This window comes from Harpegnathos saltator, unplaced genomic scaffold (genome assembly GCF_003227715.2).
Source record: "Harpegnathos saltator strain DR-91 unplaced genomic scaffold, Hsal_v8.6 scaffold255, whole genome shotgun sequence".
Lineage (NCBI taxonomy): Eukaryota > Metazoa > Arthropoda > Insecta > Hymenoptera > Formicidae > Harpegnathos > Harpegnathos saltator.
Genome location: NW_020230045.1, coordinates 2,146,150 through 2,167,101, shown reverse-complemented (window position 1 = coordinate 2,167,101; position 20,952 = coordinate 2,146,150). Strand labels below are relative to the sequence as shown.

The 20,952-nt window shown below is 52.4% G+C and overlaps 1 protein-coding gene across 4 annotated transcripts in view; it reads right to left on the bottom strand.

The window, feature by feature from the left end:
• The window catches only part of LOC105180973 (uncharacterized), a 178,857-nt gene that overhangs the window by 80,708 nt on the left and 77,197 nt on the right, over positions 1–20,952 (bottom strand). The window lies entirely within an intron of this gene.

Sequence of the window (20,952 nt, the reverse complement as noted above, 5' to 3'; positions counted from 1 at the left end):
GTCCATCCACCCCCCCCCGCCGCCGCCCCTGGCCACGCGTTCGCCGTTCCTCATCCCCCGCCGCCGCCGCCGCCGCCGCCGCCGCCGCCGACCGTCCGCACCCTTTCACGGACTATACGTCGATAACCCCTGATAATACCTGACTACCACTCAACGCTATGTACCGAATGACCGAGCGGTGCTTCGCCTTTTTTCCGACATTTCGACGAGTGCGGCGGACTGGTTATGAAAAAAAGTACGGAACGAGCGAGGGGGCGGGAGAACGGGCGGTGGACCGGGAGACAGAGAGAGAGAGCGGAGAAGAGGACGGAGAGCAGCGGATCGTTAAAACGGGTTAATTGGAACGCGATACCCGATATAGGCGGCTGATCAAGGTGACGGCGCTCGTTATCAGGCGAAGATGCCGGGCGTTAGCCGGGCAGTGCGCGCTTGTTGGCGAAGACTCGTTGATGAAGAGAGCGCGAGAGCGCGATGCGAGACGCGAGATCAATTATTATTCCCGCGCGTTGTAGCCGCGGTGTATCGCGGATCTCGCTCGGCCGGCTCGTAATTGCGTGTGGATTAACACGAAAATATGCACCTCCGTTCGCGCGCGCAGTGCGAGTCGGCGAACGTGGAAATTGCGAAACTGCGCGTCGTGCAATTTCACCAGTTGCCCCCCCCCCTCTCTGCTTCTTCGGTGTCTTGACTTGTCCCTTCGTCCCAGCGATCTTTATGAAATCGGAGCACTGGACGGAATTGCGGCGGAAAGTCACAAGGTACTTCCGCTACTCGGAAGCACATGGACGCCCCAGCTTGTTCTCTCGACGGAGTCGCTCGCGATATTCTTCGCGGAGTCATCAAAAGTGCCGCGGCGCTCGAAGGGTTGTAGGATAAAGCAGCGCTTCTGATGGCGTGGTTTAAGGGTTAACACACCGGGAGATAAAAGCCGACGGCGCGGCGGGGTGAGGTTGCTTCGCGGGCCGCAAACCTAGCTCGTTGCCGGTCGATTTAGGCCGGCCCGTCTTCGGCGGAGGGGCAGCGCGCCTCCACGAACCACGAAGAGGTGCTCAAGAGCAAATCGAGCGCCGTCGAGAGGGTGGACGACGAGGCGCGGCCGCGGCGCGGAGGAGGTTTACGATATCCTTGGGGCACTTTTTCACCATCTCCCCTCGGAGATCCGCCGCCGCCGCCCGGCCGTCGTCGTTGCTCCCGCTACCACCCCCCCCCTCTCCCGCCTTCCTCATCGTCGTGGTAGAAAGGTAGCGGCGCGCGCGTGTTGGCGTTGGTCCTGGGCGCCGAAGGGGGACGAGGGGGGCGAGAGTTGGGATCCGCACCGGGGATAAAAACGTGAAACAAAAAGCCGATTATGTAACCGAGGGATGAAATACGAGGTCGCCTCGGCGAGCAAGAGGGAGGGCGGCGGGGGAGGCGGCAAGCGGCGGCCCGGCCGTCCCCGACACACAATAGGGTAATTTTCACGCGAGATTTGGGAGGCGATTTCGCGAAAGAAGGAAACGCCGTTCCTCTTCCTTCGCGCTCGCCTTCATACGGTGTCTGTCTCTCTTCCTGTTTTCTCCACTTCTTCTTCTTCTTCGTCTTGTACGACCCCCATCTTGCGCGCACCCCCGAACTCTCCAAGGTCCTTTCACCACCCTCCCGCCGCCGTCTCACGGTCGTGAGATACGAGCCGCCCGGGCTATTTCAATGTAGCGACGCGTTTGTTATTTCCTACCAGTTTGTTATTCGGCGGCGGGCGGTAGTGAGGCGAACCGCGTCGCGACAAATAGCCACCCCCTGCGCGCGCCCCTCCACCGAAACGCCGCGCCGGCGGGAATAACGTATGCTCGCTGGGGTCCCTGTCGCGCACGCCGCTGCGTTCGTGAGGAACGTAGACGCGATGCGGAAGTCGCTCGTCGGCCACAAAGTGGTGCTCAAGAACGTCTCATGCGCGATATCGTTAAGAGGACGATACGACAGGAAACGTGCGGCAAGTCTCACGCATGCCCAACAAGACTGTCGCTTGCCTCCTTCGATTCGGATATTTACGCGCACGGAGAAGAAGAAGAGAGGAAAAGGTTCAAAAACAGATAATTTGCCGCAGACAGACGTCGAAGCACACGCCGTAATAACGAGTAATCAACCAACTCGGATGAAATTTATGGATAAACTCTCCCTTGGAAGGAGACAGAGGAGGGAAATGGCAAAATCTGTCGAGGCGTCTGTCGGAAAGGCCGGCGATCGCCGAAATAAAATCGAAGCACGCGAGCGACCGGACGGAATCTCGGCCTGCATTCCGCGCCTCGGCCGCGGCGAGAACTTACGGGCGGCATAAAACAGGGGGTTCCCTCCGCGCGGGCCCACTTTCATATACGATTATTGCCGGCGCACGAGGGCGCGGCCACCTCTTATCGCTCTTCGTCTAAGACGCGGTTCCACCTACTTACGAACGCATACGCGGACGACGCTAAAGATAAAGCCGTCGATGAAGAGAGAGAGAGAGAGAGAGACTCACTGACATTCTACTACTTTGAGTGGCTGATAGCGCCGTGACTGCACTTACCTGCAACAAAAAAGACGTACGGTGTTATTGGCGAGCGAATCGCATGCAGTCGCAGATAAGGTATATCGCCGGAGACGGAGAGGGAGAGAAAGAGAGAGAGAGAGAGCGACTTCGCGCTGCGGGTTTTCCCCTCTTCGCCTTTCAGCGGACCGACCGACGACTTAACTAACGATATTGTCGCGCGCGATTACAGTGGGTTACGAGCACGATCCTAGAAACACGCGCGACATTGTCGCGCGATCGAATAGGACTTGAAGTCGGACGCGGGGGACGCTCGATTTTACGATTCGGATTTTACCTTCGGAGTCTTTCGTCGAAAGCGTCGAAGATGCTCCGCGCGGACTGGGTTTTACGAACCGGGACTGCCGAGCGTAATAATTAATATCTAAAAAGTAGAGATGTGCGAATCAAGAATTTTTATGTCGAATCGAATCATTAAAAAATTGAACGTGACTATTAAACATGCAAATAATGATGGAAGATTTCAATATGAAAGGGAATATTGATATTGCAATATCATCTTAAAGTAAAATATATATTTAAATAATTAAAATAATTTATAATTAAGTTATTAATTATAAGTTGAGTTAATTGCAAGTCAAGGGTTCAAACATACAGGCCCAGATGGCCCGTTTTGTGTAGCTGACGCACGCAAACGATAATGTATTCGATTCCTATTTCGGAATTATTCGAATTCGAATCATAGGGATTCGGATTCGAATCGAGTCGAATTACATTAGATTCGATTCGACTCGATTCCAATTCGAATAGTTCGCACATCTCTACCTCTAAAAAGGGATATGATATACGGATTCGAGCGATAACAAACGGATTTTTAGCCTTAACTAATTTGCGAGCGCGTTGCTCGTCTTGTAGAGCTGAAAGTGGTAAGTGAGACAAAGGATGAGTCGAACTGTCGGCACTGCGATTTATTCGTTGCGGCTAACATGTGCGGTGCAATAAATTCCGAGCTGGCGCTTCTCTCCGTGCCAGATCAGATAAAAATATATTCATATCTTCTCGCGTATCTTTGTGCTATTTATTATGGCATTATGCGCCCGTTTCACAGCCTGCTGTCGTCGATGAGTCACAGATCCCACTGTCATCGATCGGTATTAGGCTACACGAAAGTGATAAATGCAAGAGAGATGTAATTTCACGGAGGAAAGAGAAGAGGAGAGAGGAGATTTAGGCGTGTAATTGGCTCAGCTGGTGTTGACGCGATCCTATCATCAATACCTCATCAGCCGCCCCCGGGAAACCTGTATCTCCTCCCTCTCTGCCTCTCTTTCTCTCACACACCGTACACACACCGCTGCCACTGCCGCCGCCGCCGCCGCCGCCGCCGCCCCTTCAGCCACTCGCTATCCCCCGGAGACCGACGCGAATACCAAGCAGCAGTTTCCTCCGAAGATGGAAACGAACAAAAGTTGGTCAACGATTTTCCCGGAGCCGAAAATGACTTTTAAAGATCCTCGGAGAATGCTCGCAGCATAACCCGAGAGGATACTCTCGCGACTTGACTCTTCTATTAGTACTCTCCCACGTGGCGGTGTTGCCGAGAGCGGCCGGGACGCACTCGCGGTTAAGAATCTCAGTGCCGAAAGGTCTCGCTGTGAAGCGGCGAATTACCAGAAGAAAAAAGGAAAAAGAGAAAAAAGGAAAAAAAAAAACAAAACAGGAAATTAAGTGAGACTGAAGCCTCGAGTGGATCTCGGGATCTCCTCGAGGAGACGCATCGTCAACGAGACGAGAAAATCCCGGCGCCGCAAAGAGCGCGCGGACGAAATCGCGAGAAACGGGTTCTCCCATGAACCGCGGGAGGACGGCGGCGATCGAGCGGCGGCTAATGGATTTAATCAAGGCGCCCTCGCGAATAACAATGGGCTCTCGGGGAAAAAGAAAAAATTAACATTCGCCGGCGCGCGTGTTAGAGCGGAGAAGAGAGAGGAGAAATATCGCGGCGGCGGCGGCGGCGGACAGATATAAGACGTCGGAGGATTCCAGGCGAGGAAGAAAGTCGGCGGGGGATCAATCCCGTTGGTGGTGTCGCCCCGACCGATGCTGGTACCCGGCGGAGGACGCCGGTTAATCCTCAGACTTATGCCGCCATGAGATGCTCAGATTTATATAGCTTAGCATGAGCGGTGAGAGAGAGAGAGAGAGAGAGGGTCCGCCCGCGCCTCACCGCGCGAATGCCGGAGACATCTCTGCGTTCTCACAGATCGTTCGCGGACAATTCGACGCTCACCCCGCAGCATCCCCTACGAACGCGAGAGAATCGCCAAGTTTGGAAATCCCGATTAAAAAAGAAGAGAGGGGGAGGCGGAGAAACGCAAAAAAGGAGCACCAATCCCAGCGTGTAACACACATAAAATAATATATAATATATTCTGTGATACGTTTATCAAAATTTTATTTTCCAAATTATCTCCCGTCCAAATTTCTGCTAAAAGTGAACTCTCGGTTGGCCAAAGAATCTCGAGAGCATCGCCCGCAGTCTTAAAGTGTTCTAAAATTTTCTCCCCCTAACACAGGGGGGATGCAGAATGATTTCGCACTGCAAGTCAAAATTATTTCTCCTGCGACTCCCGCCAACTGGTTCTCTCAAACTGAAAGCGATCGAATCGAGTACTACCCGACCACGGTGCGAATCTCGCGAGAGCGCGTGTGACCGGCCGTGACGACTTTATGGCGGTTTAATTATGGAAAATTAGCCGATCGAACGCTTCCTCCCAGCCGGAGGAAGCGACGTGATTGGATATTAGCACTTGCCGTGTTTGCGGCCTCCGCACGCTCGACCCGTCGCTATCGGCGGCATCATCGCCTTCATCATCGTCATCGGCGCCATCAGCGCGCCGTGGCTTTCTCACCTGAGAGGGACGACGATTAGGATCTACGACGGCCACTCCGAAAGAAAAGATCCAAGCGCGAGCATAAAGCCGTAACACTGATATATATAAGCGCAGATTGTATTCTGTATCTCTTACGACGCTGCTTCCTCGTCGCGCTGCCCTTCGCCCTGCCCTTTTATCGCGCTCCTCGCTTTTATTTTTTATCCTCGATGCTTCTCTTTGCTTCTGTGTGTAACGAGAGAGTGTGGCTACGACTGTGCTTCTTCACAGGATACACGAAGTAATAGTCGCGCCTTCAAACGCTGGTCACTCCGTGAGCAATTTTTCCGGCGCTGGAAAAATTACGAGATATCGTCGAAAATTTCGAGCGCGAACGAGATCCCGTGGATTCGCACGCGGCGGGTCCCATGGGGGTGTCGGGAGAATCGTTCGCCGCGGTTCCCGGGCGGCGAGCCGTCCGAGCGGCAGCCATTTCTTTCTCTTTTTCCTCCTCTCTCAAAGGAATCTCATTTCGCAGGCGAGTCTCGTGCCCAGAGTAGGATTTGCGGCTTCGATTCGGACCTCGTCGACGAGGAGGAAAGAAGCAAATCCGCGGGCATCTCGGAGCAAGCGACCGCTTGCGCCGATGCCCAACGCGCTGTGGCAGAGGGAGGGGTCTGAGGCGGGGGAGGGAGTGGAGGAAGCGAGTCTTTGTCTTTCCGGGGGCGAGAACCGCACGTACAATAAACTAAAGTCTCATCATCCGCGGGATTTGGCGGCGATAACACGGCTGTCGTCCCAAGGGGGTGGCGAGGGTGGCGAGGCCGGCGAGAGAGTGTCCGGCGGTCGTTTCTCGCCACCCCGGCGACAGCGGCGACAAAGACGACAACGACGGAAATAATGATGGAGCGCGAGAGCGCGGTGACGACGGCGAGAAAGAGATGCGGGGAAGGAGGGAGGGAGGGAGGGGGGAGGGCGGGAGCGAGCGAGGGTAGGGTCGGAAATGGGGAAGGGCCTCTGACCGCGGATCAGCGGCCGAGCGCCTTTTAATTTAGACAAATCGTCCCGATTAGCATAACGGGATAAATTACGCCGGAGGACCGGCCGATGGGGTGACGACGGATGATCCATCGGTGCGTCCGCAAGCGCGGACAGAGGCGTTTACAGCCACCCTTACGGCCGATTCTCGGTTCACCGCCCAACCCTGCGGTTGTCGGCGCGACGACACCTCGCGCGGCCGGCCGCGCTGCGAACACGACTGTTTTTGCTCGGCACGTCGTATGTAGCGCGCTGCGGACTAATGCGAGAAACCTGTTCGTCATTAAGGGTTGTTACCCGACCCCGGCCCCTTGATGAATTTGTTTTCGAAAACGGAGGGAGGATGATATCGTCTTTCACGCGATTCCGTTCGCGCTTGGATCGCATCGCTTGCTTCTCAGCTAGCCGTCTATCTGAATCCCCGACGCGACTCCGCGGCTGGGAGAAGGGAGGGATGGAGGGTATCGAATATATTTCCTCGTTATTTTCACGATGTTTCCTCCTCTTGGCGATTCCTCTTGGATTCTCGGTAAAACCCAGGCGAATCGGCGTACGCGCCGAGGCGCTTGACGCGTTAACGAACGTGAAACGGACAGCCATGTCGGTGCGACTTTAAAGAACTCGCCCGCCGACTGCGCCTAGATAAGTCAAGTGCAAAAGTAACGTATATCCCGCCTCACCTCGTCCTGCCATTTCGCCTCTCCGCTTCTCGGAGATTCGCGGCGCTATTCCCGAGGCTATTGTCGCCGCTCGCTCCGAGTCGCCTCCTCGTCCGGGCGCGAACATAAAGTTTTACTGCCGGTCGATAAGATTTAGAAAGCCAACGGGGCCCTTCGGGGCCTGGCTGATCGCGCGAGATGACACGGTGCGAAGAAGAAGAAGAAGAAGAAGAAGAAGAAGAAGAAGAAGGAGAAGGAGAAGAAGAAGAAGAAGAAGAAGAAGAAGAAGAAGAAGATGAAGAAGAAGAAGAAGATGAAGAAGATGAAGAAGATGAAAAAGAAGAAGAAGAGAAGAAGAAAAAGAAAAGAAGAAGAAGAAAACGACGATGAAGAAGGAAGACAGAGAGAGAGAGAGAGAGAGAGAGAGAGAGAGAGAGAGAGAGGCGCGAGGAAAAGAGAAGAGATGCGTTTTCTGCGTTAAAAGACGCGAGCGTCGTTGTTGTCACCGAGTTTACCGGGTCGATCGGGCCCCATCGCGAGGCGGGCCCGCCTTTTATTATCTTCGCCGAGGGCCGCTTAAGGCGATGCCTGAGAACGAGCAGCGGGGCCTTAAAGAGCGCGGGACCCGACGACGCAAATAAACGCAGCGAGCGGGCGCGAAAGTCCCGTGCGTGTACGCGCGTGCACGCGTGTGAGCGAGCGAGCGGGCAGGAGGGCCCGAACGACGGCGAAGGCCCACGGCGTTTTACGGCTTTTTGACGGACCACATCTCACGCCGACGAACGACAAGCCGGGGCCCGTTTGTGCTTAGCAACAAAGTTGCGAATTTGCATGCGTGCGCGCACACATCAAGGGCCGAGTGAGTTCTCCTCCATCAGCAGCGCCGGGATCTAACGGGTGTTTCGTGAGGAAGTCGCGCGCTCGGCGGAGAGGAGAACAGCGGCAGACGAAGGACGACGTCAGGACAAAGTCAGGAAACGAAAACGCGCGTGAGGAAATTGGTGTCTTTTGATACTTTTTTGGAGCCTCGAGATCGAAGATAATTGATACCTTGTGTGTACGCCGAGAGAGAAAGAGAGAGGAGGAATCGAAAAATCTCGAGAAAAAAATGTTTTCAGGAGGAAGGAGGAGGAACTTTCATCTTGCGTGGTTCCTTTTGGCGTGAGAGAAGCACGACTCGTACACCTCGTAAAATGTCGTAGAATGTTCCAAATCGCTCGAGATATAAAATTACCGCGAAAGGTGCATTCCTCAGTACTCGTGGCTTTACGAAAATTCGATCTACCCTGCAGAAAGAGCTTGATGTAACCGGCAGAATCAGTCTCACCAACTCGGCAGGGAAAAATACTCGCATGTCACGCAGGCGCGACTCGCCGGATGGCCAGATTTAGCGTATCAAACGAGCGAGATAAATAACGATCGCCGCGCAATGAAGAACTCACCGCCGATTCTCCCCGGCGTCTTTCTTTGCAAAAATTCGACGACATCGCGCACTCGGGCCACCCAAGTAGTGGAAGTTGCCGGCCGCTCAACGGGCCGGTAAGAAAACGCCACGGAGTACGTGACGGCCAAGGGCTGTCACTCATCGTCCGTCCCTCTCGCTCTCCCCTTCTCTCTCTCTCTCTCTCTCTCTCTCTCTCTCTCTCTCTCTCTCTCTCTCTCTCGCTTTCGCTCGACACGTCCAGGAGAATCCTGTCGCCGCCGTGCGGCGGAAGGACTCGCTAACTAACTCGAAGCGATAGCGGATGACCGTACGAAATTCGCGCGCCGACGTTAATCGGCGGCGATCAATTAAGATTCAGTCTATCGTTTCTGCGGCTTACGGTCGCGTCGCGGCGCGTCGTCGTCCTGCGGGATCCTGACGCGGTATCCTGACGCCGGGTTCCTCGCCGCTGCGTCGACGCGGGACTTTGTCATTTCATTTCGACGCTGCTCGCGATGATGAACGCAACCTCGTCCCGTGGCCCGAAAGTCTCTGCTTGCGAATTATTTATGAAGCGCGCTTCGCGCGCGTATCGAGCGCAGCGCGGCACGCTCGAGGATCCTCGGCGCCTTCGAGGAGGATCGAGGAGCGCCTGGCGAGAGAGAGCCCGGCGATTAGCCATTCCGCGAGGAACGTGGAATTCGATCCTGCGTCGCTGTAAAATGCGCGGCACGCGGGAAATCGCCAGCGAGACGCGCCAGCGGGGCTCTCGCGCGTAAATTCGCAGTTATCGTACGCGCGAGAGCTACCGACGACGCGCCGCTACGCGGGGAAATTGAATTCTATTCGTATTGCGTTGCTCCGCGAACACACAGACACGAGGGAGCGTGAATGACTTCGCTGAACCGTTGCGTTATCATAATGGCTTGGCGATTTTTTCTCCGTCTCCCTCACTCTCTCACCGTCTCTTTCCTCTCTCAAGAAAGAACCACTGCCTTACGCCGATTGAAGCCGAGATGTGAGTTACTCACGGCGAAACAGACGCGGCATGAAGTTGCAGTTGTGAAATTCCGAATCAATGCGCCACGAGAGAGAGAGAGAGAGAGAGAGAGAGAGAGAGAGAGAGAGAGAGAGAGAAACGAGGGACATGAAAATTCCTGAAGAAAGTGTCTGAACACTTGGACAAATGTCCGAGAAGAAAACCATCGTAATTGCGATATTCATGATGAAATACAACCCGTGGCAGAATTCATTTCCGCAGATGGACAAAATTTTGCCGTTTCTCCCCGCGGATTCCGTCGGCTAGTGGTACCTTCGGAGGATTCTCTAGCTTTACGATAAGACGATTAAGCCGCGGATTCATTCCGTCTTCTCGTTTCTCTCGTTAGTCCCGGCGAATTCAAATAAATACGATCACGTCTCGGTGTAAATCTCGACGAGGCACCGCGGCGGCGGCGGCGGCGGCGAGGTTGCAGCAGCACGGCTGGAAATTTGAGGGAAACGCATCGGCGCTGTTGCAGAGGCATTAAGCGAAACCAAAGCCGGAGCCGTATAACGCCATAAGGCGGGCCGTTTAAATCGGAGCTTTACGATCGGTCGTTGAGGTTTTGGGCCAGTGATAAAAACGATGCTTGAACTCCGTAGCAGCGAGCTTTCCGCCGCGGTTATGTGCCGCGCGCGGATAGTTTATCTTCCGAACAGCTTCGAACATCGCGTACACAAGATCGTGGAATGTTGCGATGCGCGAACGGTCCAAATAATTAATCCGTCTTAAGCGGACACACACACACACAACACACACATACATATACACCGAGGACGACGCGCCTCGCGCGCGTGCATTTTATAACGTCGCCCCACGTGATATTTACATGCGTTCAACACGCGAGAACTCTCATCGGAATCACATCAAGGTAGAAAGAGAGAGAGAGAGAGAGAGAGAGAGAGAGAGAGAGAGAGAGAGAGAGAGAGAGAGAGAATTAATCCCTAGGAAATCTACAAACGGATACAATAGCTCGATCTCAATGTGCTTCGATTTAGCTGAAACACCTTCGACTTTTTCGCGTCACATCTCGCTGAACACACAGGACCGCGCGAGTAAATTCTCTCGGATACGTATCTATTTATAACCGAGAGCAAATTATGGCACACCGCCCTCCGTGACGCGAAACGCCCTTCGCGCGGCGCATAAATTCAGCGATAAATTCCGAAATTGAGTTGCAATTAAATCTCACGCCGAAGTCACGAGTCGCCCGCGGCTCGTCTACATTGTGAAACAACGCGTGGCCGTCCAGGCGTCCGCAGATGGACGGACGGAGGATCGAAGGACCTCCGTCGTATATCGGGTCGCCCGCCTTTCAACCGGGGGGGGAGACCTCGGTCCGATCGATCGTTAAACCTCCCGCTTAATCGCCGTGTCAAACCAGTGCTGTAAACTTATACTGCCGACTTCTACTACTTTCTTGGGCTCCCGACGACGTTCGCTCGTGACGAGAGACGGGCGTGTCTCGACGCAGTGTGGATTCGCAGGATCCTCGCGGGACGACTCGACATTCCTTTACAAAGCAGCAGCCGTGCGCGAGCGCGGAGGCCTGCCCTCATTTTTGCATACATATCGCGAAATAAAGTAACGGGGGAGAAAGAGAGAGAGAGAGAGAGAGAGGGGGGGGAGGGGGAGAGAGAGAGAGAGAGAGAGAGAGAGCCGCGCGTTAACGCGCGTCCGAATCGCCTCGGCGAACGAACCCTCCTTCTCCTTCTCGCGGCCTCCACGAACGACCAAAGTCGATTGTAAATTTTCAGAATGGCGCGGCTACGCGGCTCCTGAAACTTCGTCCCGAGTGGATTTGCGGAGTCACGGATCGCGCTCGTGCGGGGGCTTTTCATTCGGCAGTCGCATAAGAAGTGCAATAGGAGAATTAGCGACTCGTTTATTTAGGATCTCCCGTAATCCGCGGGATGCAGTCGATGCCGCGTGCGGACGATGAATGCTTCGACGGTGAAATGAGAAGGATCATAGCTCTCGGTGGAGCTCTCACACTATCGCGTAATCGCGAGATGATCCGCGCGGAGATCGGCGCCGCTTGAAATCGTGGAATTCGCACGAAAGGATATGCGAAATATCAGATTCTTTCACGACGATCACGTGCGTCGTTACTCTCAGCCTGAGGAAATATTGAGCTAAGCTGCTTAGATAAAGAAAAGAAATCGCATGCGAGATCTCCTTCAATTCTCTCTTCCCATGTTGAGAGCTATTAAGTAAGAGTACGTTGCTTTTTCGAGCATCCGCAATTAAACTTTCCGCACAGTTCTCACGACGGAAATGTCGGGTGGAAATTCAGCTGAAATCGACCAACCTGGACGTCCTGCGCACGATCGATAATGTCAGTGTTTCGATTTCTCCGGGGAGCAAAAGAAATATCCCGGCGAATGACACTCGGCCGAGACGACGACGGGAGTAACCTGGAACGCTTCGTCGTCGGACGTTAAAGTCTCCGCGGCGGCTTTCACGGCGAAATCCTTCGCGCTAGACGCGAGGAGAGTCGCTTCGAGGGCCCCGGCGGGCCTGTTACAACTTTCAAGAATCGTTAAAGACCGGACTATAATCGCCGATCCAGTGCTGTAAACTTATATTGCCAGGCCGACTAATTCCCCTCTGAGAAAGGGGGGGAGAGAAGGAAAGAGAGAGAGAGAGAGAGAGAGAGAGAGACTGGATCGTTTCGCAGCCGCGATGTATTCCAATTTTGCAACTAACTAACGATTTCGCGTCCCTCTTCGCGGTGGATCTTGTAACATTTACAATCCGCGATACGAGTCTTTCGCCTCGCCGCTTCTCGACGACGGCTGAGGTCTACCTGCGTACGCGTGAGCGTGTGCGTGTGCGTGTGTATGCACGCGGGCGCGAGTATGACAGCAACTTTGTGTTAACGCGAGCGTAACTCGTTCCGAGATAAAATTCGAGCGGCTGTAAACTGCGAGTTGAGAAATGACTTCGCGGGATTTGGAGAATTATTTTCTAAAAATATGACAGCGCGCGCGCGGTATCGCAGAAATTTGGGGAGTCGTAAAACGGGGAAATTGTTCGCGTAAATATAGGAAGGTTATTCTCACAAATAAAGAAGAGAAATTTTTTTAATAGGCCTATCCGCACGTGCGTGCCAACGTATAATCATATAAATTTAAGAAATTTCGGAAATCGTAAATTTTGCCCGTCTAAAGACGATCAAAATAACGTTCGAGTTTGTCGCGGGATGTTGGAATCTCAAAAATTCAGTGAAATTATTAGTTTGAGGTGCAAGAATTCGAAGATGCAAATATCTCCAATTTGACGGAGGATTATGACTCACAAGCAAATTCTCCACTTGGAAGACGGAGTACTTTTTGAAGTACCAAATATAAATATAATTATACATATTATATTCGCAGGGGAGGAGTGTCGCAGGGAAATTCAACTTCTGAAACGCCTTGATGACAGACCGAGCGCCCTCCTACGCGAAATGTATTACGGCAAAACGCTCCAATAAATAACAGAAAGTCCCCTCTCGCGTCGTTACAACGAATGCGCGATTGTTCGTCCGAGTTTTACGATCTCCGATTTACGCCTGGTAACAACGGCGTCCAACTCTCGTGGTGTTCCAGAAGCCGCTTCCCGCGGAGATCCGCGGAGCTGCGAATGTATGCGCCGATTCGGCCGTCGATCCGTTACGATGGAGAATTCGAGCGAGCGAGGACAGGAAAACGAGCCGAGATACTGGCTCGACAGGATGATCGCCGGAACTAAAGTTTAACGACCTGTCGTTGCAACTTTGCGCGACGCGAGGATAAGCTGTTGCTCGTGGAGAAATCATTTCCGCGATAATGAACGGTCGGTCACGCGATGTCGCAGATGCGCAATTGCGCGATTTAATTAAGTCAGCGTGCAGAATTCAATCGCGCGCTTTCATTCTTCTCGAAGAAATGTCTGGTCGAGGTATGTCTGGTCGAGGTATGTCTGGTCGAAGATGCAAATATCTCCAATTTGATGGAGGATTATGATTCACAAGCAAATTCTCCACTTGGAAGACGGAGTACTTACTGGTCGAGGGTGAAGAAAAAGCGACACGAACATTCGAAGTCGCATGGTGAATTTCGTGCAAAACTAAACATGAAAATTTCATGCTAAAGTCCGAAATAAAAAGTAAGAAATCCGAAAGTTTTCACCGGTCAGCTTAGCCGGCAAGTGAGAGACGATCAGCGTCGACAGTGAAAGGTACAAAAATCTTTCGATCATAGCGAACGTCGAGTTACGTAATGATTTGGACCGTATTAGGTATTATGCATATTCGTCTCCGCATGGCGAGCAGACAACATTCGATAGCATCGGCAATCGAAAAATGTACAGATGCGCCGAAAAATAAATATCTCAACTGATTTATTATTCAAATCGTCATACGAAACGTGCCATCGTGTTAAGTTATATGCAGCATTCGATACTCTTCTTACGACAATCGCGGTGTCACTTTATGCGCAGTGACGAGGAGCTTGCGACGTTTGTCAATTTCATCCGTTCCAGAACAGGTAAAAATCGCTCACTGGTCTTCACGCGTGATTTTCGTCTACTCCGACACACAAAAAGGACACGCAAAAAAAAAGAAGCGAAAAACATACCATGATCTTTTTCGTCGTCGACCACACGACGGTGAGAGATGATGGTAGCCCGCGGAGAAACACGGAGAACACCAGGGAAGCCTCGAAGAGACGCTCGTCACCTGGAGAAACAGCGCCAAGTCGCGGCTCCAATCGCCGCGAGCGAACAACGCGGAGACGCTCCTTCCACTTCACGAACACATAATTCACGTGCAAACTGCGCACCCCGAACCGCCCGGGCGGTTTTACGCCTCCTTCAATGTCGAGGAATCGACTGCGATCCCGAAGATTTCCACGACCGCGGCAACCCGACTTGAGCGAGTCGATGAGAGATCCAAGCTGCGCATTCTCATCGCGCTCGTAAACAACAGAGTCATGACCGCTCGATCTGTATTGTATCAACAACCGCTGTGTGCCCGATGTCGCTCTCTATCACCTTGACAACGACCGAGTTGAGCTCGCCTGAGAGAGTCGGCGCGAGTTCGCTGCGAGGCGAGCTTTCGTCCCGCGCGAAAGGTTGTAAAGTCACTGATTGCTACAGTGACAGCAGCGTATTTATAGACGCACTTAAAATTCAGCCCCCCCCCTGGCCCCGAGATTCTTCGAGACGAGTCGCGAGTTTGTATACAAGAGCTTGCGGAAAAGTCCGTCCGATCGGCGAAAGATGACCGTTATTTTACAGAGCCAGATAATTATCTGAAGAATCGACGTTAACGGATATTTGGAACATCGTTTCGTAATCATTGATAAATTAGAAAGCAGAGGAGCAAAAATCGCACGAGCTTCGCAAGCTCCTCAATTGCGGCTCGGAGAAGAATACCATTCCGCAGAAAGAAGAAACCGAAGCGGAATCGCTCGACTGGACGTCGAGCGAGGCGACAAGGCGCGTCAAACGAGGGGGGTGCGTTCGCCGAGGGGCTGCCAATGGCCGGGTCGTCGCGGACGCTTTCAATGCAAAGTACGACTGCTGGCGAAGCCGAGTCGGTCGCGCCCGCCGAGCCGATCGGTTATTGAATCGTTAAGCCGCGCTGGAATAAAGAGATCCGCGCTGACTGAGAGTTGGAGCCCCTTCGAGGCTGCTGACGGCGGAGGCTCGTCTCGCGTGTTTTCCTCTCTCTCTCTCTCTCTCTCTCTCTCTCTCTCTCTCTCTCTCTCTCTCTCTCTCTTTCTCCCTCCCTCCCTCCTTCGCGCCGACGATGGACGCGTCGCGACGTCGACGAGGAGGAGGGCGAAGGTGGCGGCGGAGATGGCAAATAATATTTCGAGGCGCTAAAATGTGTCAGGCCGCTGATCCCGGCTGACATTTGAATATCCAGGGGTTGGAGTCGGGCGCGGGGCGCGCAAGGCGGCAGAGATATCACCGCGACAATATTTATAAAGCTTCCGCGGATACGAGCGCCGATATATTTCCGCCCACTCGGCCCCCCTTCGGCCCGGCCCGAGGCCGCAAATAAAATTAAATGGTATGTGCAAGCCGCGTGTGCGTGTTGCGCGTCGCGCTGCCCGCGATATTGCCCGCTGCTGCCGGTCACTCCTGCGAGCGCGGGGGGCGGGTGCATTATGAATTCGCGGACATTTATGGAACGCGCTATCGATTCTTGTGACACGCGGCTGACGAGCGGCTCTCTCGCGGGTGTTTAAGATATTTTAACGACGACGCGCGCGCGCGCGCGCGCAGCGGAAGCGCACGGAGGGAAGCGTGTCAGCGCGAGGAAATGAAGGGTCGTTAATACTGTAACAGGACGCGCTTGTGGCCGCACGCGCGCGCGCGCGTGGAAATTCGTGCATTCTTCATCGAGTCGCTGATTCCTTCATGTCGCCCTCCTCTCTTCATGCTTCCGATGAAACGCCGCGAAATCGCATCAACCTACATTTTCGTTAAAAATAGCAGCACTTGGTCCCTGCGCGATCGCAGGGTCGGGATTGTCACTGGGGTGGGACGGGCAGGAGGCGAGTGTTCGCTCGGAAATCCATCCTTCGAAATGGATGTTGAAGTTATCTGCGGGAACGAGAACATCTCGGCAAATTCGCGCGACAACGCGTCGTTTCCGACGAGCTCGCTGCTTTTCGGTCGGCATGCGAGCGACGACTTCGGCCAGCTGCCGCTGGCTTTTTCCACCCCGCCGCGCCGGAGCGCCCCCGATTTTCTTCCGTGCGCTTGTCGTAATTTATTTTTACCTCGAGATGTCCGCGTCGCCCTTCCGCTCTTTATCCACAAGAGCCTCGGCGTGTGCAGCGGCGATGATGATCGATACAGCGACCAAGTTGGCGGCTACTCGAGCCAGCTTGACTTATCGCGCGGAAACCTCGGCTCTTATGAATGACGCTGCAAAAAGCAACGGGCTCGAGGGCAGTCGAGGGCGAGGGGGTGCGGAGGGCTTAGTTCTCGGGCTCGAACCCGAGGCCAGGGTGATTAGCGCGGGCATCGGCTCGTGTTGCCCTTCGACAAGCCTCATCTACGAACGCACACCCTCGTCGCGATCGCCATGCCGGTGCGCTGACCTGGCAGCTGGCCGCTGTCTAATCTTTCCTCGATTACGAGGCCGGATGTAAATCAAATCTGTAACGCGCTATAGACAGCCCAAGCGCGTACAGTCGGCCTCGGAGCGGCAGCGTGGAAATTTTGCGAGCTCGCGCCGCGCTCAAACTTTGATTATTTCTTTCTTCTTCAAGCCTGATTTATTCACTGTAGTTACATCAGCGTGAGATATTGCAAAAACGATATTTCGAAAATTGTAAAAAGGCGCAACTAGGTTGGAAGAAGAGAAACACGCGCCATCGTGATTTCCAAGAAAAGTCTGCTTATGCTTGTTTAACCCTTTAACGCCTACTGGTAACCATAGTTACCAGAAACGCATTTAAGAATCCATAACTTGGTGAAAAAAAGGAGATATTTTCGTTTTCTTTGCATCACTGTAAAGGTGAATTCTTCTTCGAAAAAATGGTATATAGATTGTATGTAGATTCGGTTTAGTCTGTTTCTAGTTCAGTTTTAACGATAACATGTTTTGTGAAATTCCAAGTAGGCATAGTTAGTATTGTTACTGACATCTAGACGCACACTATAAACGAATAGATTGGTATCTGTTATTTTATACATTTGGAAGCTTTCTCAGATGCAAAATGTGAAATTAAAAGAATACAGAAATTCGAAATGGCGAATTAAATACGGTGGACACAAAAATTAAGAAATCAACTTATTTTCGTAAAACTTGGTGACAGTTTTTTATGCGGCGAAAAATGAAGGTACGATTGACTATCTAAATGGTGATCTATAAGATATTATTAAAACTAAAAAAAAAAAAACTTAACCGATCAGGCGTATTTTTCGCTTCTGGGAGTAGTTTCTGCTTGGAAAGGTAGTTTTTCGTAGATATAAAATTCTGATATTTTTTTGGGTTGTCACTACTTATAGTCTCAGTTGAAAAAAACTCAAATTTTATTCTTAAAACACTTATAAAAAAGTCGGGCGTTAAAGGCCGTTAAAAGCTTGCTTATTTCTAAGCACTTATTGCCGATTTCTAATCCAATTCGACCTCGATGCATTAGTTTGCTGTCTTTTCAAGAAGATGCTATTCTTTTGCCTGGAAACCGAGTGGGAAAGAGTAAGTTGTTTGGTCTGGAGATCTCGGCCAGCACCGGCGGGAAAATGCGGCCCCTTTAATTTCGACCAGAGACAGCATAGCACTCCATTACGGCGAGCAACGACGTAGGAAGGAGATCCAGCCGCAAAACAAGTTAACCTAATCCGGTTATCCAATTGATCGCCCTTCGAGGAGCTATTCTACTAATTGTCCTTCCCCCTGTGTCGTAGCGAAAGAGAAGCAGAGAGCGGTATAAAGTAAGAGAGAACGGGAGAGCGGACGCGCGCGCGCGCGCGCGCGGTATCCCCGTTCCGTCCGAAAACGATCGTAGATCAACTCGTATTTACTTCCGCGCTCGGTCGCAGCGATTTACCTGCGGTAAACCGCCCTTTGCACGACGCAATAACATTAATTATAAACGGAGGTGGATGTTTTGATTTCATCGCGCGGCAATTAATTCGTAATCCGGATGCGGCGGTCCGGCCGCAGTGACATTATACGATTCGCTCGCACGAAAATATTAATGCATCGAAATACCGTTACGCGTAACTGGATTCATTCCCCGACCACCCTCTACATCGCGCCGGTGCGCTCGCAGTGTGTAACGGGGTTTCGGGGGATGCAAACCCCCGTCAACTGACATTCTGACGTCCCAAGATACGGCAAAGCAGTGAACGCGATTCGAAGACAACAATTGTCCGGAGAAATCATCCGATCATCGTCACAGACACCGCATCGCGCGTGCCCTTTTCCCACGAACATGACTCGCTCCTCGGAATCTCTTAGAATTGAAAATCTCTAATCTGTGACACGCGACACCAAGCGTAAAAAGATACTTTCCATCGTGAAGCTCAAACTCGACGATCAACTGAAAACAGCGGTTTTTGCTATCGCGATTGTATTTCTTCGTAAAAAGAGTTGTGCCAACTGCGTGCGTTACGATTCTACCTGAGAAAAGCTCCTTTGCTTGGAAGGAAGCTTTCGACAAAAAAGAAAAATTAATGAAAAAATCGATCGCGTAAAAAATGACGAAAGAGAACAAGACTCGGAGCTATCGACCGGATGGCGGTTTGAAGACGCCTCCGAGGCAAAAACTTCGTCGAGAGTGACGTCGTTTCGCCATCGAGTCGCCGTGGCGTGAAACGAAACGGAGGACGAAATCCGCTCGGGGGTGTCCCGTCGGTCCCCGCGCGACGGCGCGGCGGGAATTCCTCTTTCTGGCGTTAGGCGAGCTTAAAAATACGCAATCTCGCCGTTCCGTCAGGCTGAAGAATTGAGATACACGTATCCCGCTCCTTTGATATCGTTTACCCATAATCATTTAATTTTCCCGTCGTAGCGTTGCCGCCGCTGCCGACGACGACGACGACGACGACGACGACGGCTCTGGAGGAGGCTATCCTGTCGTTTTCACTCCCCTCGGCTCCGAGAATCTTCTCGCAGGAAGTCCTCCAGAAGACACCCTCTCCCCCTCTTCTCACTCTTTCTCAGCCGCCGATTACGACTTTCTGCGTCACTTCGTCTCCTTCGGCTCTTCTCGTGTCTCTCGTATCCGACGAGCCCGGCTCTCTTCGTCGGCCTCACGTTCTCTCTCTCTCTCTCTCCCTCTCTCTCCCTCCCTCTCTCTCTCTCTCTCTCTCTCACTCTCTCACTCTCACTCTCTCTCACTCTCACTCTCTCTCTCTCTCCTTTCCTCTTTTTCTCCCGGGAAATTGCGAAACTGGGGATAATTAAATGCCGCGGCGGCTCTCGAAACGATATTAACGAGGTGTAATGGCGGGTTAAATATTCCGAGAGCCTTGCCTTTTCGAGGCATTCGCTCGTAAATACATCGGGCAATGCGCGCTATGTCGACGATTTACTTGCGCGGTGTAACGTTTTGGACCGCTGAGCGCCGGTAATTTGGCCTTTTACCGATTTTATCCGATATACGCTTCTCTCTCTCCCTCTCTTACTCAATTTCGAATTCTTTCCGTTAAATCCACGGTTGATTTTACTCAAGGGAAAATTTGATTGGACGTCGTCTCGTTTCGCTGGCTCCGACTCGTCAAATATCTCGATAATTAAAGCGCGAAGTAAAAATCTGCCGATCCGGGCTCGTGTTACGAGTCTCGCGGGCGAATTTTATACCGACGATAAAACAATAAAGCGAAATGCGCGCAGTAAAAAAAAAATATTTGCAAACAACTTGTCGTAATCGCACCCACATCGACATCGCTGATACGCACTCGACTTTAATAGCGCTCAGCGTGCTTCGAAATACGCTGCAACTTCCCCCCGACTTCTCGCTCGTTCCATCGCGCGTCCGTGTTCATGCGCGACACACGCAACGCGCGAACATGTTTCGTTGCGAAAAAAAGATGAGGAGGAGGAGGAGGAGGAGGAGGAGGAAGCAACACGACTTCATGCGCCCTGAAAATTTGCAGATACCACCTGCGCGCGGCGTGTCACTCGCCGGCGAATTACGAAGAACGGCGAGGGGAGGACACTTCGAAGGAAGTCAAGATTGTCCGTGAAGGAGAACACGCGCGTCTCGCCCGAAAACGGCAAATTTGACACGCCGTAGTCAAAGTGTCTTTTCCTTCGAGCTCGTCGTCCTTGTCGTTTGCAATTTTCACGAAGTGAAGCAGTCTCGCAATGACGAAGATTACTCGAGGAGGATCAACAATCGGTGACGATCTCGGAGCACCGTCTACGAGAACAATGTCTAACGAGAAGCTGAGCGTAATTAATAACGGGCCGGTAGAGAGATCACAAGTTCGCGCTGTATATCCAAAGCGTAAAAGTAAGCTGTAATTTTCAGGGCAACGGTTATGGCGATAAAAAGAAAACGAAGAAAACATTTCCCTGTGTGTCAACTCGATAGCCCTCTAATATTTTCGAATTTTACGGCGGCAGTAAAAGCGGAAGGATATTTTCTCGCTAGCCGGAGGAGGAGTCTCGTATTATTGTCGAGCGAGGAACGATCGCGCGCCGAATGTAACGATGCAAATTCGGCGACGGCACAATACCTAGCGATATCCCCGTATTGGCAGGAGAAGAATACGGATCGCGGCTTTCGCGAGACGTGGGGATGACAGACGAACAAAAGGGATGAGATGTCGAATCCGCCCAGCGGGAGAGACAGATAACTCCCGGTGAAACACGCTCCGCGATATTCCATTACTTTATATGTATTTTGTATTTTTACTCATCGACCGCGCGCGTATTAGACGGCTATAACTTTCGACACTGATGAGACGCGCACGTA